Below are 27,327 nucleotides of genomic sequence, written 5' to 3' on the forward strand. Positions count from 1 at the left end.
GTTTAAGTCACAGGTGAGTTGTCACTGTGACCAACCGTAAAGAAAACCCAAGATATCCCACGAAATATCTCTCTAGCTTACAATTGTCTGACGCAAAAAATTTTTCTTAAATGTCACTTTTTGAAGCCGGAATGAAGCAATGAGTTATCGAAACAGAGTTTGTTGAAATAAGTACAGTCCACACCGCACAAACGGAACTCAAACGGAAATGCCGGAAAAACGGAACAACGTATTGACACGTGTACTTGCCGGATTGCTGGAAATGCCGGATTTGGTTGTCCATCCCATAGACTCAATGTTGGGAAGCTTCGGTAAAACAGAAACCATCCTTATGGGAACTTCGGGTGAGCAGACATTTCACCCGAACCACCCCCTACATAATCGGCGAATGCAACAGCACAAGTCTGCCATACATGTCAAATAAGGTTGCCATAAATAACGAAGAAAATCGAATCAACCAGGCAGTTGTCGGTAAGTTCACACAAATTAAATATGCCGATGTTGCAACGGTATTTCAATCATGATCACTCCTCTGTACTGAATTCTGAACACGAAAAGATTACTACGGAGTAAGTGGAACCTCACTTTCGGGCCCGAACTACTAATTCGTTCGCATTGCCACGAATAAGAGACCTAGATGACGCCCTTGCTACCTACTTCGAAGAGACGGCTGAAATTTTAATGAAGACGAAGATTTTATTGAGGAACTGATGGCAAGAAATCAAGTTGGAAATCTGCAGTGCTGTTTTGAACATGCGGACTGCGCATAATTATTGCGAATATTTGCAGCATAAACGCAACCTTCAGCAAAAGAAGCTACAATATAAGAAGCAAAGCGCAGTAAGGACACGTTTTTTTTTTTTTTTTTTTTTTTTTTTTTTTTTTTTTTTTTGTAGCGTTAGCTACACTGGCCTAGCCAAGCCCGTTTCGCGCGGCACACCAAGAGCCGTGCTGCGCATGCGCAAGGATCAGTGATGTCACACGGCTTGCGCACCGGAGCCACCGGAGCCGGCACCTCGCGCGCACTCCGCCGCCGCCGCGCGCGACTCACCGCCGCCGGTCTGCGCATTCCAGCGGAGTGACGTCGTAGCCGTGGTAGACGCACTGGCGCCGCGCGCGCTCGCTGTGCAGTCGCCGTCTGACACTGCGCTGGAGCCGCTGCGCTTCTGACTGGCGTTTGCCAGTGTGGTATAGCCATGGAGAAGGAGGGCGCAAATGCTGCTCAACAGCGCAGAAGAACGGAGAAGCTTGACTCATCAGATCCCGAAGTAGTTGCCTGGCAATTAGCGGTTGAGCGTAGGAGGAATGAACAGAAGAAGGCTATATACATGTGCCACATAATACTTATACCGCGTGTGTGTCATTGGAGCAGCAGTAAGCATGACAATCAAGCTAATCCTTGACAATCTAGACAACCAGGAAAGCTAAGAATAATCAGCTGAACCTTTGCTAACGCTACGTATATCCTGGCATAGCCGAGCTAAGCCACTGCAACTTTTTTTTTTCACCACAGCAATATGAAAACACGCGGATACTTTTCGAATAAAATTATTGTTGGTTATTTTCGGTTTATTTGAGGAAAAAAAGTTTGGATAAGCGGAACACGTTTTTACGCCCCTTTTGGTTTCGTTCAAGCGAAGTCTGTTGTAAAACACCTGTACAGGAACAAGTACATAATACAACGCTTGCTTCAATCGACATTGCGCTTTGTGCAATTAAGGTCAATTCAAGCAGCTATAATCTACCTTACACCTTAACTAGCTCCTCTATCACGCCATTTTACAATAGTGACAACGTGTCAAGTGCTAGCAGGAAAATGAGCAAACCGTCCGAGAAAGAGCTTTGTATGCGCACTTTGGAATCCATGATGATCGAATGCCCTCTGGTATTGCAAAATATTCGCCGGTAGAATACTTTGACAGATCTTCCAGAACTGAAAATCAAGAATTTTTGTCGGAGACAGATTGAAGGTTTGAGCTAACTCCATCAGCAAGAGGTACATTGGGGATGGCGGCGAGCACTTTATTAAATAAGCTCCACATTCCTGGTGACAGTTCCGCCCGAGCATACAAGTTTCTTGATGGGTCGAGTAAAAACGAAAAGTGAGTGCACGAGTACGAAGTGTATCATGGCATAGAGCAGTTTGGGCCCTTCTCACATTGATGCCCTCGTTGCTTGTCACGAATTTCAGCGCTCCAGAAACGGACTGAGACAGAAAGCAAATACGTAGAAGAACGTTTATCTCAAACAGAAAAAATGATATTGAAGAAAAACAAACAGCAAACTACCCTGACACACTATAAACACTATACACACACAAACACTCCAAAAACTAGCTATACATATAAATAAACAATCGGTCACTATATATTAGTCCTTCTCTCGACTAATCCACGCCAAGTCACAAACAAAGGAACGTTCTGACCGTCGCCAGTCGTGTCGGACTCCGGCTCAGCGTTCCAAAAGACGTTGGCCTGCGTGGTTCCGACGCAGCGTGGGCGTCCACCTCCGTCGAGAGCGATGAGGTTGCGCTCTTGCGCCGAGACCCGCGTGGCACAGGACGCGGTCTGGGCCAGTCGGCCGTTATGCCGCTGAAGTGGCATTGGCGATTGCCTTCGTGGCAAAAGGGCAGCAACTGGTTACGGCAGCGTGGGGCTGGACCGGGGCCGCGGAACACAGCCACGGCGACGCAGGGGTGGCTCAGGAGCTGGAGTTGTCGCTGGCCAACTCGCGAACGGGACTCTTCGGTCCATGGTCCCTGAAGCTGCTGCCTCCCGTCTCCAGAGCACAGCTGGAGATGCAACTGCTTGTCGACCATGTCGGCAATGCCAGCTCATCAGATGATGATGATGATGATGACCTCAAGCACATGGCTCGTACCCACTTCGGGGGATTGGCCAAGAATTGAGCACCTGAACTTCTAGATATGGATTCTGAAACTACAGTTAATGTGCAATTTAGTAATCATAACAGACAGATTAATTTTCCTGAACTGCATAATTTATAATAATAATGTCATGAATTAAAACTGAAATATCTCTGAGAGAATTGTAAAAGTAGGGATTTAAAATTTTATTCGTTTTGTTGATTGAATGAAACCACAAACGGCATCAAACACGTCCCTGTGGCTAAAGCCAAATACCGAGGCAGCGAAAGTGAGTACTGTTTCTAATGTTAAATTTACCCCTAATTTAGCAAGCGGTATTTCAAGAAGTCTTTTTCTTTGTAATTTATACCGACGACATATTAAGAAATAGTGTTCTACGGTTTCTATTTCTAGGCAGAATTGACAAAGTGGCGATATCGACAGACCAGCCCTGTGTAAATATAGGTTTAATGGTGGGACACGGCAACGTAATTTTGTAAGGATGACTTCCGATTGTCTTCATGGACACTAATGAATTTTCCACGGAAATTTTAGGTGCTGAAATTCAGTCCGTGATGTTATTGTTTCCATGATATCTCTACGAATTGTTTATTTCCGATATCGGATCGCTGTTATTTGTGCCACCACTGGAAGGAGCGATAGTATCGGTCCATTCAGGGATGCTCATCATCGCTTGCATCCCCTTTTTCTTCATTGCTTCTTTGTTTTTTCGCGCTTCACGCGCTTCACGTGCTGCTCGACTGTGGGTCCCTTGGCTTTGTCTTCGGTCAGCGTCTTCGTGTTTTTTCGCGTTATCATACGTCTTGCCGGTGACTCATGGCTATACCGTCCTTGTACATATTAAATCCTTGTTTGCTGTGCTCTCGTTGCTTCAGAACTGTTAATTGTAGCCAGTGGCGTCGCCAGAAATTTTGCTCGGGGGGGGGCTCAGGTTGCAGCGCGGCCTCCTCCTTATAGAAGTTGTCGAGGGATCAAATGCATAAATAATAACTGCAGTGCCAATGCCATTGTATATTAGATGCTGCAAACGAATTATTGAACGCTATGTACTGTCAAGTTAAATATGTATCTTTTCATAAAAGCATATATTCGTACGCCCCAAAAATTGTGGCAGAAATCACTGATATCAATGCTTTCGCGTTTTTGTCTATTAGATGCGAAGCAGCTTATGGTCGGAGCTATGTCACTCCCTCCCTCCCTCCCTCCGCCGTGTGGCGTCCACACCCCTACTGCGCATGCGCATCCTCCTCCCCCTCCTCATCTCTTCTTGTCTCCTCCCTCCTCCCCCTCCTCTCCTTGTCTCATCTCCTCTCCTCTCCAACGCTCCTCTCCTCTCCTGATTGCACAACGAATGGCAACACCTGCGGCTCCGCGTGCGATAATGCGAAGCAGCTTAGGTTAGAGGCGCGATGGTAGGCGCCCCAGGGGCACAGGCAACAGTCACCAACGCCGCGCGCGTTCGGTGCGAACGCGGGCAAAACGCCGACGGCGTGGTGGTGGTGAAAAGCATTTATGGGGCTATATATACACAGAGGTGCTGGGGGAGAGGCCTCTAGTGGGTCGCGCCCCTTGCAATACTGGGTGGAGTCCCTCATTCCCGGACCCTGTTGGTCTTGACCGCTGCCCAGGTCCGCCGAACTAGGGCTTGTTGGGCCGATAGTTCCTGGCAGCCGAGCAGGGCCGTCTCCCAGTCCTCTCGGGTAGGGGAAGGGGTGATGGGGGGGATAGAAGGATTTTGCCCGCATGCCCAAATCATGTGGAAGGTGTCGGCCACCTCCCCACAGAATGAGCAGCGGCCGTCAAAAGAAGGATTAAAGTGCTTGAGAACCACCGGGCACAGCAGAGTGTGTGTAAAGAGCCTAAGGAAAGTTCGTTCGCCAGCTTTACCCAGCCCCTTTATAGGAACCGGGTAACGCCGGTGTTCGGCACGATAGTGCTCAGTATTATCTTTAAAAGAAAGAAAAGGGCTGTGATCTGGGTCAAGGTCCACCCAAGTGATGCCTGGTGCCCGGTAAGTAAGTGCGCGGGCTGCCTCATGGGCGGCTTCGTTACCTGGCATGCCTTGGTGGCCGGGGACCCATATGATTGAGCGATGAATTGGATCGCACTCGCGGCGTCGACAACAGTTCTGCGCGTTGCTGGTGCTGCTGCATGTCCAAGTTTATAGAGCTGATAAAACTACATTGAGTAGTTTTTAGTAGTGTGAAAACTACATTGAGCATACTGCTCAGGGTTCCCCAACGGGAAGATGGTGTAATCTTTTGTAATAAGTAAAGAAAATATCACACGAACTTTAGAACAATATCAGGTCGAAACCAGCAAAGCAGTGCATGTAGCTGATATGAAAAATGTAAAGGCCATGAAATGAATAATTCTAGGACAAATATTTTGATGAATCTTGTTCATTCAAGAACGTTGTTTATATTTTTATACATATGCAACGGCCAGGAAAAAAACCTCAATGACGCTGTCCCTCGTTGCAATAGATTGTGCAGGAGCAGCTTAACTGGTCGTGCATTGTAATTACACCGTGATTATACTCGCAACAGTGAGTACAAATAAAAAGTAGGAGTTCTGCAAAATATACATTAGAAATGCGAAGATAGAATGGAATATACAAATGCGAAGATACAACTCGCTAAAGGGCAAAAAAAAGGAGTCGCTGGAAACAAAGTTCACTGCTTCTATACACAAAACCTCGCAACAAGCTATTTAAAGATACGTATAAGTCTTCAACAAATGTACGTATTTAAGCAGACATCACTGTATATAATGCGTCAAACAAGACAAATAAGCATGTTGCTCAGTCACAGATAGTAAACTTTACGCATAGAAAGACAGACGATCGTGATATGTACTTGAGCCATGCTGCGGTCGCGACAGCACCATATGGGTAGAATAATAGAGGAAGGTGCAGTAATCAGTACGAAAATGTGCATTTTAGCTGCCTGCACAGCGGCAACAATTATTATGCGCCCAAAATCAAAGAAGGCTATTGCTTTGCTTAAAAAAAGAAGTAAAAGCAGGTAGCCAGAAAGGAAAGAAAAGGACAAACGAAAGCCACAGATGATGCGGCAAGTTGAACTACCCAATATCCCAGTGTGTTTGTTGGGAAACGCTGCGTGGGCCGGGCTTTCAATGAGCACGGTCGGTCAAAATTGGTTATTGATGTCCTCGTAATTTTCGTATTCGCATGATAATTTTGATCATGATGCTAACTGTTACAATAAATGGTGAAATTTTCTGCGGTCTTAAAAGCTAATGAACAGTCATACGTTTTTATAATTACGAGTTTATGTACCTGATGGAACAGAGCTTTTTACTTGCATTGATTTTTGCTGCTTCGCTATCTAAAGGACCAACTTCTCTCGGCGGGGAAGTTGAGCGAAGCGGTCAATGACTTCTGACACGTTGATGCCGACGTCTCTGTGGGTGTGTAGAAGCGCCAGCCTAACCATGCGTTCACAGACATTGTAGAGCGCAAGTAGTTTTTTAGTAACCTCATGTTAAAAATATGTCTCTCTGCGCTGGAAGTGGTCACTGGAAGGGTGACTAGAATCTGTCAGCAGTATTTACACATTTACATAGAACCCGCAGTCGCAATGAGAGATGGGCATCTATTCCCGTGCTAAAACGTAAAACACTCCCTCGATGTCGTTGGCATACTTGTTTAGGTACCTTGCACAAACAGTAGGCTGTTCGATTCCAGCGATGTCCGTCGTTTCGTCAGGAAGTATGAAGAAGCAGCTTGCTTTTGCATCTAGGCTTTTTTTGATAATTTTAGCACAAATTTTTATAATTTGGTTTCGTGCATCTGGGATTAAATACGAGGCATTACTGGGGAAACTTTCCAAATGGTTCTTCGGATATGTATCTCCACAATCAGCTCCCATGCGATGAAGCGCTCTGAAAATACCTGTATTTTCAGCGGGGGCTATGCTTAAATCCATAGGGCCACTGCATGTCCCTGTGGCTACGGAGAGCCAGACCTTGTCGCCCGCAAAAAAAGTCCTCAATAATAGGCCGTTTACTTTCTTCTGTTTTCTCATATTTTACTTTGCCTGCCCTGGTCCAGCTGATCAATCACATTGGGCACGCTTCCTGAAAATGATTGGAGAAAATTATCAGCTGCTAGCTGACAGTCACGGTGATATTTAGCATTTTCGTGTGTGTGGAAGATTGCGAGCGCGTACTTCCATTTCTGGAACGGCTTGGACACGAGGGCTCCAGTGCGCGCATGTTGGCCCAAGTTTATAATAACATTAACCCCATAAAGTTCCAGAATTGAAAATGCTTTAAAGCACGCCTTTGGAAATGTCTGTGCCCATTTCGCGTCAAAAGTTTATGGGAACTTTATATCCATAAAGTTTCGTAATTGAAATCCATGCGCTCCGTAGATTCCGCGGCCGCTGCGAGATGCGGCAACGCGCCCGCTCGCTATCGAAAAGCCCGTGAAAGTTTGTGCTCGGATGGGGCTCCTTGCGTTACGTGACTGCAGGTGCAAGGGCGTTGCCACGAAATCCAGCCCGAATCCGCAATGTTCGTGCCGAAATCTCTTTTCGAGCGTGAAAAAGACATTGTAGACAAAATCCAGAATGATTCCCGGCGTCGGTGGTAGTTTTGGTCGGCAGTGCATGCCAGCACGAAAAAATTGGGGGGGGGGGGGGGGGGGGGGAGAGGCTGAAGCCACATCAGCCCCCCCCCCCCCCCCCCCCTGGCTACGCCCCTGATTGTAGCCATTACACCGACAAAGTATTTGTGGTTATAACAGGCTGTTCTCAGTCAAGTCCCCCAGTGAGTGATAACATTATGAACAAAGTAACGCTAGGGCAAAACAGAAAAAGCAGTCGTTGTGTGTGCCATTCCAGTCGCAATCCAGTCTATATGTGTGCCACGTCTCTTCTCTGTACTTCGCCTTTTTGACTGGTTTAATACTCAAGAATATGTACCAACTGACCCAGATCGCAACTCTACAGAAAAAGCCTTTTTAGGCTCTGAAAATTCAATATAGGCACCAACATCAAAATAGGCATTTATAGTCATAATAAGAGTGCCTCTAAACTATTACGAGACCCAAAGTTCGTGCAAAATATTTATTTATTTATTTATTCATTCATTCATTCATTCATTCATTCATTCATTTATTTATTTATTCATTTATTTATTTATTCATTGATTTATTCACTCATTTATTTATACATTGCTATACATTACACATTGAAACATGCACATACACAAAAAATGAAAAAAAAAGAAGCGCTTTACATGTTTGCGAGGTGCCTAGCGGTGGTAGCTATGAAATATTTTAGTGTTGGTATATGGTACAATACGGATGTAAGAGAAAAATATTCTTTATGCCTTAAGTTCCGGTCTCTACTTATTACGTATTGTGACTCAATGAAAGTGAGAAGCCAACTTTTTTGTTGAAATACCACAGTCGGGTGCTGAAAGCAACGTGTCCCTGTCTATTGGGCAAAGTAACGTTCTCCTCACGTTTATTATTATAAAACACGTTTCTCCTTGCGAAAAGATATAGCTACAGATGTAGCATTAAGTGCTTAGTTGGCCTTTTGGCGCTGCGTGCAGAATTTTCATGTAAGCGGTATTCCAAATACAGTTCGAGGGTGCCTTTCGTCGCTTGTGAGACCACGGTCTAGGCCAAATTAGCACCAGTTTTCTCCAAAGCTGATGGTAGGCGGACCGAAGGATGATGGCAAGCTGACGGGTGACGGCAAACACGATTAAAGCATTTTTATACAATTCACAATGCATCTGACTTAATACCCAGGAGGAACATTTTAGGTAACAGCTTCCGAATTAATTTGCCATAGGCTGGCGTTCCCGTGCAATACAATGTACAAGCGTTTTGAGGAGGCGTTCAAGAAGCAATCAAGCGAAAAGCTTACTTATTGGCTCACACACAAGTGAAGATGTTCGACACAGAGACCAATAACGTAGGCTTGTTAAGCACTGTAAAATGTTCAAAAAAAGAAAACACAGAAAAAAAACGATTGTTTTTAATTTTTGTATTCTTCGCCTAAACTAAACTTCGGATAAACGGAACACTTTCTTCTGTTCATTGAGTTCCGTTTAAGCGGACTATACTTTATAGTGATTGATCGAGCACCGCACGCGTAACGCGAAAGTTGGGTCGGTCTGCACCAGAGGCAATTTGTATTTTCGTCCATTTTCATTTCCGTTTTCCTTATTGCTTCTACATTTCGATAAAACCATAGCCGATTTCTCTGGTCAATTCCTAGGCTTTGCTTGGATTCATTGTCTGTTCGCTTTATGTTGTCACGTATCCAAAAAAAGGGCACTGGCGCCGTTAACTATAAGAGGATCTGGCTCCTGAAAACACTTCGTTTGGCCCTGGCTCTCGAGCACGGGTAATTGTTGTTGTTGTTGACCTGAGTGGTTGTGGCGCACACCCACAGTGGGGGATTGGCCATGAGTCGGGTGTTATAGTCGGTGTACAAAAACAAGGGAATTAACGATTTGAAGGCTGCAGCTTAGAAAGTAAGATTTTGTGAAAGGGAAGAAAGAAAAACTAACACGTAAAAAAAAGAAGTAAACGAATAAAAGAATACTATGGTGGGGAGGCGGGAAATCATTCTAGCATGGTAATCGATTAGAATAAATCAGATAATTTTGGATTGCCAAGCAAGCATTTCTGTGGCTGAACCCAATAATAGAGGCTCCAAAAGATATGATCACAGGCTCCGATAAACCTGGGCCGATATTGCGAAGCAGGATTTCCAGTAGTGTTTTTCTTATTGCAGAAAAACGCGTACAAGACAACAAGAAATGGTCTATTGTCTCTGCTTCACTACAGAATAAGCATAATGATGAGGGGACCAGACCAGGCCTGTGCAAGTAGAACTTTAACTTAGGTATACGGCAGCGCAGCCTCGCGATAGCCGTTTCAATTTTCCGTGTTGCGCGCCCTTTTCTTATCGTCCTCACCTGCCTCTTCTCTTGCACACTGCCCACTACTACAGGAGGGAATATGATTGTAACTAACAAAAATGGAGGTGCTCGGTTTCCCTTCTTGCTCAACATGTATAGAAAAATGCTTACAATTGGCGGCACGGCATGCTTATGTTTGACTTGCAACACCGTAGAGGCTTGGGCTAGTCGGTACATACTCAACAGGGAAACAGCGCAAAAAAAAAAGAAAATACGAAAGACAAGGGAGACACACCAGCGCTGACTGACAAGTGAATTCTTTATTCAGAAAGCAACACAAATATATCCCTAAAGAAAAGAAGGGTACATCACTGCGCATGGCCAAAAAGACGCTTGTGCACGGGAAATACTTGAGGCTGCTGCTGTAGCAAGGAATGGTGCGCCTTGCGTCAGCACTCCGTCTTGCCTGAGGCAGAAGTAACATATCTTAACAACCGCAATGATTCGGGGAAAATCTAATTGCTGTCTCACTTTTTTTTTTGGCCATGCGCAGTGATGTACCCTTCTTTTCTTTAGGTATATATTTGTGTTCCTTTCTGAATAAAGAATTCAGTCGTCAGTCACGCTGGTGTGTGCCTCCCTTCTTGTAACTTGTGTTTTTTGCGCTGTTCCCCTATCGATTATGTTTGACTTCTTTTTTCTTGTGCGCTTGTCAATCACAAGCAGCTCTGCGACCCGTTTATTTGTGCAGCGGTCCACGCTCAACAGCGTTCGCTGAGGATCGTTGCAAGGCGGCTTCATGCGTTATTCGTCTGCTGCTTTTGTTAAGCAGCATACGGGTGCTTTGCTCACACTGCCGACAGGTGGGGCAGATAATATCCAGTTATGAACTTTAATTAGATGTATGCAGAGAGGCTGGGGGCTGCTGAGGAAGGGTAGGGACACATTTCCAGCAGTGCGACTATGCTGAGATTGGAAACAAAGTTTCGCGGTGTGAAGCCGTAACATAGTAAATTTGTGTTACCTCATCAAATGCATGAAAGGATAGCTGATGGTGACGATCAATGACACCGCCAGGAACGCCGCTGTGAGGTTTGTATAGAGCTATTACTGTGAAAGCACATGCAACCTGCGCGCAGAGACGAAGGCGGAATAGAAAAAGAAAATAGAAATTAGCGGATTCAACACATGTTAGAATCTATGTCAAGCGAAGCTTTAGCGAAGCGTTTAAAAGAGAGAGAGAGAGATAATCTGTTTATTAGTAGGCATATGTTATTGTCGACATGCATACGAACACTGACATGCCACTCTACATTGGGAGGAGGAAGGGGAATAAAACGTTTAAGAGGAAAGTGAAAAGAAAGAAAGTAAAAATATAAAGAAAATGAGCGAGTAAAATGTTAAATTATAAATACAGGTGAGGCGATTGATGGGTTAGTTCAAGCTTTTCTCAACCATGAAGTGAACCGTCTTTAAAGCTTCGCGAGCAAGCCAATTTCTGACACATATCGGTACGGGGAAGCGTACTAACTTGTTTTCTTTCGTTTTATGCAACGCTACATCTCGCGCGATGTTTAAGCTTATCCGCCACGAAGGTCAAAGCTTCATTCTCGTGTAATTTTTGTATGTTTACGCACTACAGCATTCACTAGATATGCCGAAATAAAACCGCGAAACTGGGAGGTTGCAGAGTGTCAGATGTGTAAACAGCGATGTCCAGCTACATTTAAATATATTGTAGCCCTTGTTTCACAGTTGGACATAGCCATTCCGGAGAATTGGCAAAAAATAGGCACACACCTAGCAGCACGTACCGAATGAATAAGTCAAGGAAAATCAAGTAAATCAAATAATCCGTTGAATTTATTGCATTATTTCATTAGCAGGACAGTGTGCTTTTGAGATACCTGTGAGCCGACATTATATGATCCTGTTTCAAAGAATCTATTGATTTTTTTAACGCAGGAAGAAGGTGTACGTATTGGCACTACTTAGTACTGGCAGCATACAACGGTTACATAAGCCCGCTTGCTGGTACTTGTATCGGGCACACATTTATTCTTCATACACATGCACCCACAAATAACCGTGTCGTGATACCGACCGACTCAACATCAAACATCCACGACAAACCCGGGAAGGTAACCAAAGAAAGCATCGACTTAAGCAAAAGTTCGCGGGTGGTGTCGTTCCTATTATTGAAGACTTGACTACACAGGCTTTAAAAACTGTGATGACGCGATATCCAGTATTAGGATGCGTTGACATGTTCCCTTACGAACATGCTCTCGTGCAAGAGCTTTTTATGGATACGCGCCCAGAAGTACACAAGATGGTGTTATGCAAACCTTTTTTCAGCCCTACAGCATCTGGCAGTCAGGGAGCGACCTCAGGTGGTGTAAACGATACACTTGCATGCCTCCTAGTGCGAGAATCAGGAAACACGTGAAGGAGAAAAAGCCGGTGCTATACCGTGTGTCGCAGCCAACGTTAGCCAAGCTGGCCAACGAAAAAATATATATAAAACAGTGTAAGATAGAATTATAAAAGCTACGATGTTCAGTTGTCACAATTATAACGAGTGAACACCGTAGGACTTATACTTAAGTCTTTCATTGCGTTTAATTTTTAGCTAACGTTAGCCGGGACGTCCTATATATGTACCGTGCACTGCACATTACCAATATAGTTTTATTCCTCTCAGTCCAATTTTAGATCAAGGACTGCTGGCTCAAAAGAAAAAAAAATCGCGGTTATGACCTAAAGGCGAAGCATTGATAGCGGTTGCAAAGTATTAGACAACTACATAAAGTAAGGTGAGGCTTTATCGGCTCAAAGTAAGGTGCGAGCTTTATCAGCCGCATGAACTGCAGTAACCATTCCCACACTAAATAAATTCACAAGTATGATGTCACGTACGCACAGGCAAACATGCACAGATCTCACTCGATAACCACGAACGCTCGCTGTGACAAAGCTGGCGTGATGAAAAGCACCGGCAGCTAGTAACGAACGCTTTGCGCTGCCGCTCGCTTCAAGGCGTCACCGAAACTTCATATTACTGGACCATCAACACTAGGCGCGCGGGGCAACAGCGTACTTGCAAACACCAGCGATCCTGGCTTGCCTAGGGTTTGCACCCGCCGAAAATTACCTGCAGGATTGGGCACGTGGGCCCCGTACGTACTGTACGGCCATACGCATCCACGCAGGGCTGGAGGAGGAGACGAGCGCTCGCCTGCCACCACGATTCACTCTTTGTGCGTTCTTGATCACATCGCGGAGCGCTGCACCCATCCCCTGTCTCTTGGGAACTCAGGAAGACAGCGCGCATCAAGCCTCTCGACTTCCCTCGAACGCTTTCCATCGCACCTACAGCATACGGTACGAACTCATCATGGCAGCGATGACGGCGGAGGATGTTTGCCTGGAGAGGCCATATAATTGCTATAGCTATAAGAAGTCCGTACTCACTCAATGTCCACAGCACCTGCTTTTACGACCTGTAAAGCGTGCTTTGCGCATAGCTTTGGTGCTACAGGAAAAAGCCAACCAATGCAACAACACATACTGTAGCTCCACTTGTCTGTAGTGCTCTGCGCCACACACACACACACACACACACACACACACACACACACACACACACACACACACACACACACACACACACACACACACACACACACACACACACACACACACACACACACAGGTGTGTTCTGGGTATCGGTATTCATCAAATAATAACTTCTACAAATGAGAAGATGACAAATTAACACTGGGTAAGCTATAATTATTGGTAGTGCTTTTCTTTAAAGGCAATACGAAAGACACTACAATTCTCATTGGCCATTACGATATATTCATGTTTCATGCACGACTTGAAATATTGGCTTGTCTGCGTGGTCTGAAAGGCCGCTGTTTCGCCAGAAAACTCGGAATTGAAGACAAGAAATACCACTCTCGTTTAATCATTTCAGATGGCGCTGAATTGCGGGCTTTGGGATCTTCTCTCTCAGTATACGTTCCAACTTACAGGTGTAGAGAACCAGCTTAAGAGATGCGCCGCAATCTGCAATTTGTTCCCTCCACAAGACAGAGAGGTTACGAAAGATGCAACACGGCACGCATTGCGCAATTAATTGCAGGCTGTTACGGAACACCCGACCAGTTTCCCTTGTCGAGGTTCGTAGGAAGACAGCTCACGAAAAGTCCCACGCTCGTGTTGCTAAAACAAATACGCAGCCTTTTATGCGTCTCCGCGGCTGGAGTAACGTACATTGTTCGTTTGGTATTTGATTGCCACGAGAGTCGAATGCCCTTAGTAGCTTTCTTTGTGTTTGAAAACGCTGTATCACTTACAAGTATTGGTTTCACTCGCTGACGCGTTGCCGCGGCCAAGGTCAGTTACCGGCTGTTGCAAACAGAACCTTCTTTCTATTAGATTTTCTTTACGTCATCGTAATGCTTTGCTCCTGTCGCCTATAGCTGAAGATTTCCTTGCATCACAGAATGAAAGTGCAAATAACAAATCAAGCTATCGCAGTGCCATGATGTCCTGGACACTCGTCTATTCTCACTTCTCGGAGGCGGGAACGAATCCAAACGAAGGAGTGCAAACCGAAACAAACAAGTAAGAAGAAAAAGAATGTTCCCGTGATTTTCTTTCCAGCATGAAGCCAGTGAAACACTGGTGGACTTCACCAACTTACACACACACGCGGGCATCTGCTCTATCCGCCGCTTTACTCGGGCCGAAAATAATAACAGTGAAACTCGATAAATCTCCACCGGCGTGCACCTCCCTTCCCTCTCCGGTTCGCTTATCGCCTGAACAGCGTGGCTGGGACGAATCCGCGCGAAACGCGCAGCGGGGCCGACTTCCGTATGTTCACCAGCTTTCTCTCCGACACACACACCGTTTTCTTGGCCGAAAACCTCGCAACCATCCTTGCCTAGCTTTTAGTTTCTTTTTCTTTTCCTTTTTTTTTTTGCCAGGTAAACAAGCGGGGAGCAGACATCAGAAGGTTAAAAATTCAATCTCTAAAACAAAATATTGAGAGTTGGCAGTGGGGTGGGGCGAGCGCAATCCAGCAGAACCGGAGAACATCAGAGAAAGAAAAATAACTAAATAGGAATAAAGAAAGAAAGAGAAGGTGCCCGCGTAGGTAGGGCTACGCACGCACATTTGCGAACTCGCCGCCGCGTCTGTGGGGGCGTTAAAGAAATGAGCCAGAGAGGAGAAAAAAAAAAGGAAAAAAAAAGACCGATCAAGCTGTAGAATACAGAAAGTGCGCCGCGCTGGAGAGTTCTCTCGCTCAAAGCACGACGCTTCGTTTCGGCCTATAAACCGTTTATCACGGCCGGCTCGTACAGTGCCGCAGATAAGCGACATACGCACGCACACACAGCCAACGGTGAAGAGAAGAAGCCCCGGCGTCCCTCCAGCCACTTGCTCCCCCTTTATGATTCCTTTTTTCCTTTCCTCGCTCTTTCTCCAGCTCACCTGACGAGGTAAGTACTGCGCAAAGAAAAGTTGAAGGCTTTCGCAAGAGAACAGCGCAAGCGGCGATACCGAAGAGAGTAAAAGACCAGCGGCGGAGACCGAGCCGATACAGGTAGGGCCGCCGATCCTGACGCGCCGCACACCGCTCCGCGCTGCCTGCCGCGTCTTGTGTTCCGTGGCGTCCGGTGAACGCGCGCGTCTCGGCAAGAGAGAGAGAGAGAGATAGCTTGAGAAAGGGAGGGTGCGGGGGGGAGGGGGGGATAGGGGGAGGTGTCTAGCTGCACGCACAGGCACAGCAGCGATCACGGACTGCGGCCATTCGCGAGTCTGACACCAGGGCGGCGGTGCGGCCAGCACAGCGTGTCTCGAAGAGAAGGGAGGTGGGGGGGAGGAAGAGTAGGCGAGAAGGGTGCGCGCACCGCAGAGTCCGCGGACGCGATCGGCAGCGCCGGCGCCGACTCGGGGTGCGCACCGATAGGAGAGGGGTGAAGCCCGAATGAGAGAGGAGAGGGCAGAACGCGTGGTAGTAGTCGGGCCCGCTACTCGTGTACCAGCGAGTGGAAGGCGCTACACTGTCGCCGGCGCTCCTGGAGCGAGGAGAGCCTCGATCGTCGCGCTCGTCGGAGCGCTTGTTGGAAAAGCGCGCGCGGCGGTTTCAGTTCGCTATCTCGAGGCCGGGGACTTCCCGGGGAAACGAGCCCGCGCTTTCGTTCGTGCTCGTCTGTGCGCCGACCGACGCAGGCGGGCTTTTGAAAACGAGACACGCTGGAGGGAACGCGACAAGGTGTCTCTCTCCTGTCTTGCGACCAGCGAAGTCCAGGCCTGCCAGGTGTTTGTGCTGAAGGTTTTGAAGAGGATCGCTGAGGCACGATTGTGTGCGTCTTCTCTTCGATTCTGTGGGGCGGAGGAGAAAAAGCTGCTCCATCCGACTAGTGCCGCAGTTACGGCGTGCAGCCAATTTCCTCGCCGTCTCCAGTGAACATTGTGCCGTACTGTTTGAGGAACTTCTGTCCCCTGGAGCGGTGCACGGTGTGTGACCAGGAAGCTCTTCAGCTTCTGAAGAGGTTGGTCCAGCACTGTTTCTTTGCTCGCGGCTTTTACAGGGACAAAATACATTCTTAAAAGGTTAGATTGAACAGTTGGACGCCTGTCTGGCGATGGAGATCTCTAGCAAATTTAACATTCGTTGTCACGTGCCGGCTTCTAAGCTGTGAAATCATGAACGAGATTAGGCAGTGCGTTCAGATGTCATCTGTAGCCCTGCAGCAACGAAGTCTTTTCGGAACTCCACATTCGCTATAGCTCACACTGCGCAACAAAACTAGGATTTACCAGTTTGGCAGTTGTCCACCAAGGAACTTAGTCACGTGCACTACCCATGTCTCACTAAAACAATGATAACTTCGTGCATTTCCTTCTTATATGACGTCTAAACAATGTGAAAAACTGCGGACACTATCTGTCACAATATTTTAGCGTAGTTACGCAGCGTTTGTGCTGCTAGACGAAACTGCCAGCACAGCTGTGAGCAGTCCGTTAGAAAACGCTCATCTTCATTACTGAGCCAAAATGAGACAAAAAGTTCGCTAATATTTATTCGCTTTGCGATCAAGAAAAACTAATAAGTGCCACGCTAATGCGGGAAAAATTGTGTCTACTTTCGTGAAGGTAAATTAAGACTGAACGTCTTACCTCACTGCCTTTCGCAAAGATAATGTTTCTAATGAAGTTCCGTAGCGGCCTTTTATATACTGGACCTTTTTTTTCTTTTTTTAAATCACTCTATCAAAATAATCGTGCGCTATAACCACTGAAAAATTTCTTAATGACGAACAAAGTTCCCTACAGTAAAATATATCATATGTATTCATTTTCGCACAGTTGTAGCCTATGAAGTTTTCTGTGTATAGTCGGACTGTGTTGGAAGTCAAGCTTCGGCCACCTCACTTTTTTCGAAAGCGGAATACCACAATCGATGAAGTTTTAGGTTAAGCTTACTCGAGGAATATCTAGCGATACAGTAGCGTAACCAGAATAAGAATAGTAATGCCGTTAGGCTTTACTGAGAGATCACCTTATGACCTCATTCTGTTCTGCTGTGTACTAGCAGGCACATTGGGGGAGATGAGTGTTCTACGTTCGGTTTATTACAAGACTTTCAGCTAAGAAGTAAATCGTGACATGTTTGGCGGCATGCGTGCCGGTCGGTGGATCTGGATATTATATGGGCAACACCAAACGGAGGCTGATCGTTTCGAATACTTTTGATTATTTTATACGCAGTTCTCTGAAATCTATCGACTGTTTGCGATGAAACGCACAGGGACACTTATCACTTCAAAAAAAAAATACAAATGAAAAATTAAGTACGACATGAATTCAATTTCGACAACGCTCTCGTAGAAAGCCACAATCTTGAGTGTTTTAAACAAAAAGATTAAACTATATAGACATATTCATGGATCGGCTGTAATTGCAACGCCGACGCAGCGGCCATAATTGTGCCACGCGGATATACTAAAGCCAAATAAGTTTTTTTTTCTTTTTTTTATCGTTATTATAGTTTGAAACTCTACGCCACAACGACCCGAGAATCCCGCAGTGGATTTATCAGTGGCGTTGTCGAACTTACATATATATATACTAGCTGTCTCCTATGAGAATACTAAAATCATGCGGGCTTACGATTGTGTGAATTATCTTTGCCACGTAGGGCATGTTATCCAAGTTCACGAAACGAAATTGCAAGCCTCTAGTACGCCAGCGAACTAAAGGTTCTCTGTGAATGAAGTTTTCTCAGTGTTCTCTTAAGAATGCACTTTATTTGGCAAAACGGCACCGAATTCGTAGACTATAGCGAATAGGTTTGCAGCACGCCGACACCTCAAATCAATTAAGAACTCGCATTTACTGCTCTGAAGGCGCGACTGAAGTTTTTTGGTACTCTGTCGTAATCACCTGGCCGGTCAGATGATCCACACCCTACGAGGCAAAAAAAGAGGGTGTTCTCTAGGTGCTGAACAGCCTCTAGGTGCTGATCTTACTTTCCTCCTCCTTTGTAGGGCCTGAATTCAGCACCATTTCTGCCGAGGCACCTATTGGCGCCCGTGAAATTATACGGATTTAGATAACAAAAAAAAGCAGGAAAAGGGAAGAGGGCGTGTCATGATGGAAAATTCAAGGGTCGGTAGCCTATTCAGCTGACTGTCGGCTAGAAAAATCACCTTTGAGGAACTAATCTTTAAAACCAAACGCGTCAGCTAACACATGGCCTGTTTGGCTTCTGCTCAATTCTTACTAAGATCGCAGATTCCCGCTAATCACGTTGTAATATATTAGCCATGCTACGTGCTGTCGTAATGAGAAAAAATGCTTATTCTATAAGCCATAATTAGTTAAGGTATCACGAAAGACATGAACTCAAGCTATACTTGCCAGCGAGCGCAGGCGGCTTAAAATTTAACAATGTACGTTCGTCACTAAAAACAGGACGTTCAGTGGTATCACCGCGCAGCGTGCTTGCAGTAGGAATATTTGGCGCTTCCACGGAGGTAAGTGCACACGAACCTAAGTGCTCGCAAACTAAATACGATCACAACCGTTTTAACATTATTTAAATTAATTGAATTCTTTACGTTATACGTTCCAAAGCCACGGTCTGTTTCTTAGGCATGCCGCAGTGGGGGACCAGATTATTTTTCCCTCCTGGGTTTTTTTTAACGTACATCTAAATCTAAGCAAACGAACGTTGTAGCGTTAAGCTCGCATCGAAATGCGGCCGCACCGGCCGGGACCGCAGCCATGACTCAGCAGCGCGACGCCGTAGTCACTGAGCCACTACAACGAGTCCGGTTTCGGCATTCATAACCCTTATTGTCCTACATAGGTTGTTGGAGATACGTAATGTTGCCCTACGGAAAACTATGTGGGTGGTTATATTATGACTGAGTACATTGCGTGTCCTAGTAATGAACCCGCTAATGAAACGGTGGCCTCGCGCAATTCGGCAGTCGGAAGTTAAAAGCCAGTCAAGCATGCGCATGATATGTAAGCGGAAGGCGTTACGCCGGTGCCTACCAGATGGCGACGGCTGTCGCGCTAGGCGCAGGCTGTACTATTGTGCTCTATGAGATACGTCGACCTGCTTTCTTATTATATTCTTTTTAAACTGCGAAGAGAAGAAGACAGTCAGTACAAAGTGTGTGCGTGAAAGCTAAACAGAGCACAAGAGATCATGATGTCGACCGCAATGTATACGTTGATAGCTGAATATGAAATTTTCACACATGCGCAACCTCGCACAGGCTGTCGAAAGATAAGCCTAATGGAATATTGCTCACGTAGAAAACAAGGAACCGACCTGAACAAGTACAGAACAAGCTGTGCCACTGGCATCGCCGCACCGTACGGTGCGTATTTTTCACAGAGGACTTTCGTCAAGTGTGCAATACGTTGAATATCGTACGTCAGCGCGGCTCAGGGTGTAAATACATGAAACTTTGTCGCTGTATTCGGGTAGGTTAAACCCAAATTCACCTTGCTCTGCTGTGCTACTGTCGATCGCCATAAGCCGACGAATTTGACTACTGATGGGAGCCGTTTTGAGTAGGCCACTGAATCACGAGACGGTGCGTTTATGGTAGAACGCTTCTCTCTTTCGCGGGGATACTTTTAAAGCAATCCATTTATGAGCGCACACACTCGAGAACAGGAAAGAAAAAAAGAAAACGATGAATGCATAGGGTAAGAACTGGGCAATGAAATATGACCAAATCCAAAGCGTCTTATGTTTGAATTCATACTGGCTTTACCACTATGGTACTGCTGAGTCTGCCCTAGCTTCACCTTGAAAGGGCCGCATATAAACCAATACACGAAGGGCAACCTACAAAATCGTAACTACGTGCGTCACCGATCAGTAAGCTGCGCAAAATAACCACATTTAGTTAGGTCATGGCTTCGCAGGTTTCAATGCTGACGCGCACTAAATCCCGTTTACCAGATAGCCCCAAGTATCAGAAACTTCAGGACTCAGAAGATTGCTTTGATGATGTGACCATTTTAAGCCACCGGATTAAATGGCTTAATTTAGCCACCGGCATAATGCAATGATGACTCAGTGATTTAAGTTCTGTTACTTTGGTGCCTAAGCCAATATTTTTGTTTCCTCGCACTTCGTCTCTAAGCTAATACGGGGAACGATACAAAAGTAATCCAGAACTTCGTTCAAAGTTAACTCCCGCTTTCATGAAATAAAGGCAGCCATAAAGGACATCGAAACCAGTCTTGCAAGAATGAAAAAAATATGCTTATTGAGCATGCTTCAAAAGGCATTTTAAATTAATAGGCTTCCCCAGCGCCGCCGCTCTAGGCTATTTGAATGTAGAAAATTAAGAACAGTTATTACGAAAAATAGCCGCTGGCTGTAAAGCTGAATCTAGCTTGTTTGTTGCTGAAGCTTTAAGATCAGTGTGTTCGTTGTCAATAGGACCTTACAGGGCGCCCCTACACATCTTTTTTTTTTCAATGTTCCTATCGAACAAAACGCCAAAGCTCAAAAAAAGGGCACTACAATCAATTATGTCAGAATAATAACAAATAAAAAAACACGTCAGTCTCTAGCTGTTTCAAGGATACTGGCGGGATCAGAAATTCGAGGCGTATTTTCCCTGAAACAGTGACTCCTTCATTGCCTGTTCACGAATACGACTCCCGAGAAATGTAAGAACATAGATATATGTATAGAGCTTACAGCTGTAGGATAAATTGATTCTTTTGCACCAAGGACCTGCCCATCTAATTGAGTTATGTAGTTTCACGTGCCAAAACCACGATTTGATTATGAGGCATGCCGTAGTGGAAGACTCCGCATTAATTTTGACCACCGGGTGAACTTTAACGTGCCCCCAATGCACGAGATACCGGCGTTCTTGCATTTCGCCTCCAGTCCTGGCCGTTTTGAGGAAGGAGAAGATTAATGTGGAATATTCATCATCATCAGCCTATTTTCATATGCACTGTAGGACGAAGGCCTCTCTCTGCGATCTCCAGTTACCCCCGTCTTGTGCTAGCCGATTCCAATTTCTGCCTGCAAATTTCCTAAGTTTTACTTTTCATGCCTTCGCTAACGAGATAGGCGTCCTGTCCATTACCTGATTTCCTCCTTCCATTTTAGGCTAGACGCCATTGTTTCAAATCAAAGGCTTGAATGAAGGAATGTGGTTATGTTCGCTGGAAGCAGCACCGGGACGTCATAAGCCTTCAGAGAGGCATTGTTTTCTGTGGTTGACAGTTGATTTCCGCCAAGGTTGTCAGCCATTTTACGGGTAAGTTAACGGATTTTACGGTTTTACGGATTTTACGGTTAAGTTTAGCTTACTGTAAATAATGCTTGTGGTTGAATGCAGAAGCAACATCTCTGCCGTTTCATTCAATTCATGGGCTTGTCCAATAGCAGTGGTTTCGACGAAACATTTAGAAAAAAGCATGGTGAGCGGCTAGCTATCTTTCGCACAGTTCTTTCTTAGGCAACGGCAGTGCTTTTGTGTAGTACAGCCTCTGCCACAGGAAACGGAGCGACTACTAGCATGTCAAATGGAGACTCGCGGACGCCAGGCCGGCTTCTTTTTTGCACACACATGGCTCAAATGCGTCGGAGAGATGCTAAATTTTGAACTTTAGAGTTCGCTAGCTTCAGGAGCTGTACGAAATTACGTGCCACTTCGGGGCCTTGGAATCTTTTATGCTCCATTTCAGTAGAATTGCTGTTTCATTTTAGTAGTAGAAGTTAGGCATCCAGCGCTTGTCTTCGTCTCGTTTTCGCCCTGGTGTCACCTCTGCGCTGTGCACATGCAGCTAGGTTCAAGTTTAACCACACACACACACACACACACACACACACACACACACACACACACACACACACACACACACACACACACACACACACACACACACACACACACACACACACACACACACTATTATGTACTTGATTGTAGCATGCTGCTGCAAACATGTTTATCTGGCTCTCCCGAAAGAAAGTTTCACCGTCGAGAAAGAAATCGTCCCAGGTCGGGAATGGAAGCGCCGTCCACAACTTTTTTTTGGATGCGTCACTCTAACGTCCCCGCTGAGCCAATAAATTAAGTTGATGATTGATTTAGCGGAAGACAAAAAGAAGCGACAAGCCAAAGCCTTTGGTACAAATATAACTCACCCATGTTCAACCGTATAAATGCAACCATTTGTTGAAGCAAGGCAAGAAGAGCGTGTGCTTCTTTCTGCCCTGCGCGCTTGAAACCCCATCGCTCCCTCAACGCGTCCGCTGCCTCAGCTTCTGACAGCGTGAACGCACACGGAGGGTGAACGGTGGAGAGAGCACGCGCTTGCATGAGAAATCCGCGCGGCGAACGCGCAGCACGTCTCGACGACAAGGTGACGCCGCCGTCAAAGCGCGAAACTTGTGTGTCCTCGCGACGCTCCCTGCACAGCGAGCGCCGCGGCGCCTTCGGGGGCCATCGCACCCTCGTCGACGTCGTTCGCGCGGAATGTGTCAAATCAGCGTCGCCGCGCGAGTTTGACACAACGTTCGCCTCTTTGCGGTGCACATCCCCGCTTATTATTATTTTCCGCAGTGTGCCCTTTGGCCTCCTCACGGGCCGTTGTCACCGTAATTTCTCTGCGCTCGAAGCGTCGAAAGCCGCCGCCACCTGCGCAGTAATGGACGCGAGGAGGAGAAAAAGCCGCGCCCCGAAGCGATGGCGATCTTTATTGGCTGCTTGACAGGTCGGGGCGGTGCGTGGGAATTTCTTGCTGCTTTATTCTTCCGTTCTTCTTCTTTCCCTACGTGTTTCTGTCCTCACTATAACCCACACTCCGGGCTTGTATTCACGCCCGCTTACTTGCATTCACGTAATTTTATACCTTCCCTTTTTTTGTTATGCAAGGGGCAGGAAGCGACGAGCGATAACAGGGAAGCGACAGCTAGGCATATAACCCGCGGGGGATTCCTGTCTTGCTTTAGCAGCCAGCCTGTTCTCTCTTTTTTCTTTTTTTCCGAGCGCTGGTGGCACATTGAATTATGACGTGACGGCTGCAGTGGGCGATCCTCCCTTGTTTCTTTTTTGTTTGTTGTTGTTGTTGTCGTTTGTTTATTTGGGAGCGCTCCCCCATTAATGGGCGACGTACAAAACGACGTGTGCGCACATCGGAACTGTCAGTGAACTTTCCTGATTTCGTGTCGTCCCACTGTGTGTGTGTGTGCGTTGTTCCGTTAACCGACAGACGGCACTCACCCGTTCGAAGTTATTAACGTGGTGGCTTTCGCAGCCGCTTACATAACGACGTGTATTCAACGCCGACCACGCACGCCGATCTTATAACGTTTGCGTTCAGTTGAAAGAAGGTGAAATGTGCGAGACGATCGTAGATGAAGTCGAACGTTTGTTATCTGAGAGGAGTGGTATCCCAAGTTTGCAAGAATTAGGATGCATCAGATCACGTTTTTTTTTTTCAAGCATTCTGTTGCTTCTTACGACGGGGTTAGTATTAACTGAGTTAAATAATCGATTCATGGAGTTTAGCGTGCTAAATCAACACCGGAACTGAGAACCACGCCGTGTTTCAAGCTCTAGAATAAGCTTGACCACCAGGGATTCGTCAAAGAGCATGTAAATTTAAGTACGCGAAAGTTTTTGCGTTACGCCCTCGTCACAACGTGGTCACTGCATAAGGTCGGGAATCCAACCCGCGAGCTCGTTCTAAACAGCTGAACGAGATATCCATAGAGTCACTACAGCTGCTATTATTGTAGTTATCTTCGTGGTTAAGAGTTGTCATGGAGGCGACGAATGTTTCCTGGATACTCGAAGTTGGTTTCCGGCGAAATATGGTGTTGCGTAAGCAGGGTGAATGAAAAGACGACGCGAATTTGATTATCTTGCGTGAAACTCTTTGGGCGGCAAAGAAACCGAGCTGCTATCTACGAGGATCAAAACATACGTTTGATGAACACGAGAAATAAATGGTGCGTTTATCATGAAATGCGCTGTGTAAGAGCCCTTCCACTTAATTTCTAGGCAAATTGGTGGTTTAGTTACTACAACAAAAATTATTGGAAAGCAGCAATATATATATTAGTGACAAGGTCTCCTACGTAATGTATCTGTTCGTTATCTATAGCGACCGATAATTTTATATGAAATGACTGTACTGAGAGACGATTTGTGCCTCGAACAGGACTCCCTCACCGCTACCGACGATCTCAAGTCTCATTCTGCCACCAACGAACGGCATATACTGAGTTCCGTAGGAAAGCCCTGTAAGCAAGTCACGTTGCACTCCTAAGGTGAAACGGAACCTAATTTAGTTCTTATTATGGGAACCTGAAACCCGTTTTAATCTTAATCCTTTAACACCGTTGCAGAGGAAATGAGGAACATATGCGACAATGGGTGGGCCCATTCCCGATTTGCAAGACATGTGTCGCTTGTTATCGCTGTCTGATTTAGGTAGACGTCATTCTTGATATTCATTGCTCAATTCGCGGCTACGTCATATATATATATATATATATATATATACACGCGTATATGCAGTCAATTATCGCTTCTTGCTAGAGCACCAGATTTGTAGCATTTCGAGTAAATATAATCTCGGGAAGCTCCATGCGTGGGCTCCCCTCTTCACAGTCCGCGTATTTTTTTGCTTCCTAAATACGCTGGCAAAGCAGTTTTCATATCCCGCTTGACTGTCAGATCCGCTTGTTTGCTTGTCCTGTATGCTGACAGCCTGTGTTCAGAATAGGGCTCACTTTGCTTCGCTCGTTTGCGTGGGCGGCCGCCATATTGCTGCAAAACAATCAGCGACCCGACGCCGCTCCGACGACGAAGCTCGGCTTGCTTTAGCGCGTCGCCTAATGAACGCTTCCGCTGCGCCCGTGGAACAAGTATATATATATATATATATATATATATATATGCGCACGTTTCGACGGCCGCGTGGTTGTGAGTGTCGGCGTCAGCGGTACACCAGGCGCCAAGTGGATTCGCGCTCCATAAACACCGCCATTCGTGTTCATCATTATTTTTCTTTCTTTAGAGCCAAACAGTGCTTCAGATGACGCTCTGCGGACACAGAAACAGGGCAGACAGAGCCGAGTCCTATTCGACGCCGAATGAAAACTCGCGGAACCGGATCGCTGAGCAAGGCGCTCTCGCGCGTCGAAGTGTGTACTGCTTGCAGCGTGCGCGAGTATCATTCTCGAATTTAAATTAGTGGCTTAGAAACGGAGCTCGGACCGCAGGGTCGCCGAACGGGAAACGCGCTGGACCGGCTAGCCTGCAGCGCGTAGGCCATTCGCAGCCCGATAATCCTCGACCGGGCGCCCGCCCGCGCGCGCATCCGTCCAACCGGGGCCCGCAAGTTTTCGAGGAAACTTTCCGCCGCGAGAAAGCCGGGCTCTCCGCCGTCTCTCTCATTAGGGGATCTGCAGACGTCCAGCTGAATTCCAAATCAAGCGAGCCCGGGCGAAAGTGGGCGAATTTCCGAGGGATTACCGGATCAAAAACGCAAGCGCGTTAAGCCGCCAGCTAAAAGTGGCCGCTCATTATTAATAACTCCATCGAGCGCAGCTCAAGCACGCCTTGATCGCGCTTACCCCATAGCGAGTTTGGCGGTGTCTACACTAAAAGGAAGTATAGCCGCATACAATCTAAGACAGAAAAAAGAAGAAAGAAAACAAGAAAGAGAGAAAGAAAGAGTTGAGAAAATGGAACGGTTCTGACATGTTCACGTGGTTGAAAGCAACAATCACATGAAGGTGTCTACGTACTACAAGCTACAGATGAGCCCTCAAACAGGGAACTGAGAGGCTGAGATCATTCGCGTTCAGAGTGCGGCGCCAAATGCGTTTAACCAGAGGACTGGCAAGCGTAAATTGTCAGTGTAGGCGACGTTAAACTGTAGCAAAACATGAATGCAATGCTCAGTGCTTCATTAAAACCTAAAAAAAAGAAAGTATCGCACTCTCAGGGAGGCTGTTGTACGGTGTCACCAGCGCCCCGGCTAGCAGCGTCGCTGGCGGCGGAGTTGTCTAGGCAAAAATGCGGCGTTACCTCTTGGGAGGTACACAGCAGTCGACTTTCGCTTATATACAACATCCTATAGGGAGCGGCGGCTTTCGTTTCTTTGATGTTTATAATTATACGTCTAGGGACTGCAAGCTTTTGGTTTTCGTACTTTTATAATTACCCGTTTTGAAGTTTTCTCGCGGTTTCGATGTTCTTGTGGTTTTGAAGAGTGTATGATGCGAAAGAAAATTGTAGTGGTGGCTCAGTGACTGGAAAGATATAAGGCTGAGCACGAGGTCGCATGTTTCATTCATGGCCGCTGCGACTGCATTTATGTGGGGCGGAATGCAAAAAAAAAAGCAAACAAAAAAGAAAGAAAAAAACATTCGCGCGGAGTCAGCACTAAGCCCTGATGCATGGAGGCACACCGATGCTGTGGATTTGGTGCGCACTTTGGGACAGCATGAGAGCCGCATCATGAAAGCGACAGCCGTCGGTCCAATACGACAGCGTTGACATTGTAAGACGACGTTGAGTAGAACCGCGATGGTTACGTTCGTACCGGTAAGAGCTGGAAGTAAAGATTAGAGCAGAGAAAAGGTCCGACATAAAATGCGGAAAAAAGGAGAGCTGTTTATTATGAGCGATTCTCCAGGTTCTGATGTCACTCAGAGCGACCGCGGGTGCTTCCACGACTACAAACCGGACTCACACTGCTGAGCATGGACAGTGGGATCCAGATCTGTGGATTGTGCCGTCTGGATCCCTACTACACATTGCAGCATGGGGCACAAATTTGATCCATAGCGAGTTCTGTTTTTCGTCGCAAATCCCGGCCCCGGCGGCTGCATTTCGATGGGGGCGAAATGAAAAACCGCCCGCATGCCATGCCATGCATTGGGTTCAGGTTGGAGATCCCCAGGTTGTTAAAATTAATCGTGGTCCCCCAC

The 27,327-nt window shown here is 46.4% G+C and overlaps 2 protein-coding genes across 3 annotated transcripts in view; one reads left to right on the forward strand and one right to left on the reverse strand.

Annotated features, from left to right (window-relative positions):
* Positions 1–27,327, reverse strand: part of LOC125946251 (uncharacterized) — a 239,011-nt gene that overhangs the window by 198,792 nt on the left and 12,892 nt on the right. The gene's annotated exons all lie outside the window — the stretch shown is intronic.
* Positions 15,799–27,327, forward strand: part of LOC119455534 (uncharacterized) — a 189,190-nt gene continuing 177,661 nt past the window's right edge. Inside the window, exon 1 of the mRNA XM_049669029.1 lies at positions 15,799–16,369. The gene's annotated coding sequence lies outside the window, so the exon portion shown is untranslated. The remainder of the gene's footprint in view (positions 16,370–27,327) is intronic.

The sequence above is a fragment of the Dermacentor silvarum genome, chromosome 6 (assembly GCF_013339745.2).
Source record: "Dermacentor silvarum isolate Dsil-2018 chromosome 6, BIME_Dsil_1.4, whole genome shotgun sequence".
NCBI lineage: Eukaryota > Metazoa > Arthropoda > Arachnida > Ixodida > Ixodidae > Dermacentor > Dermacentor silvarum.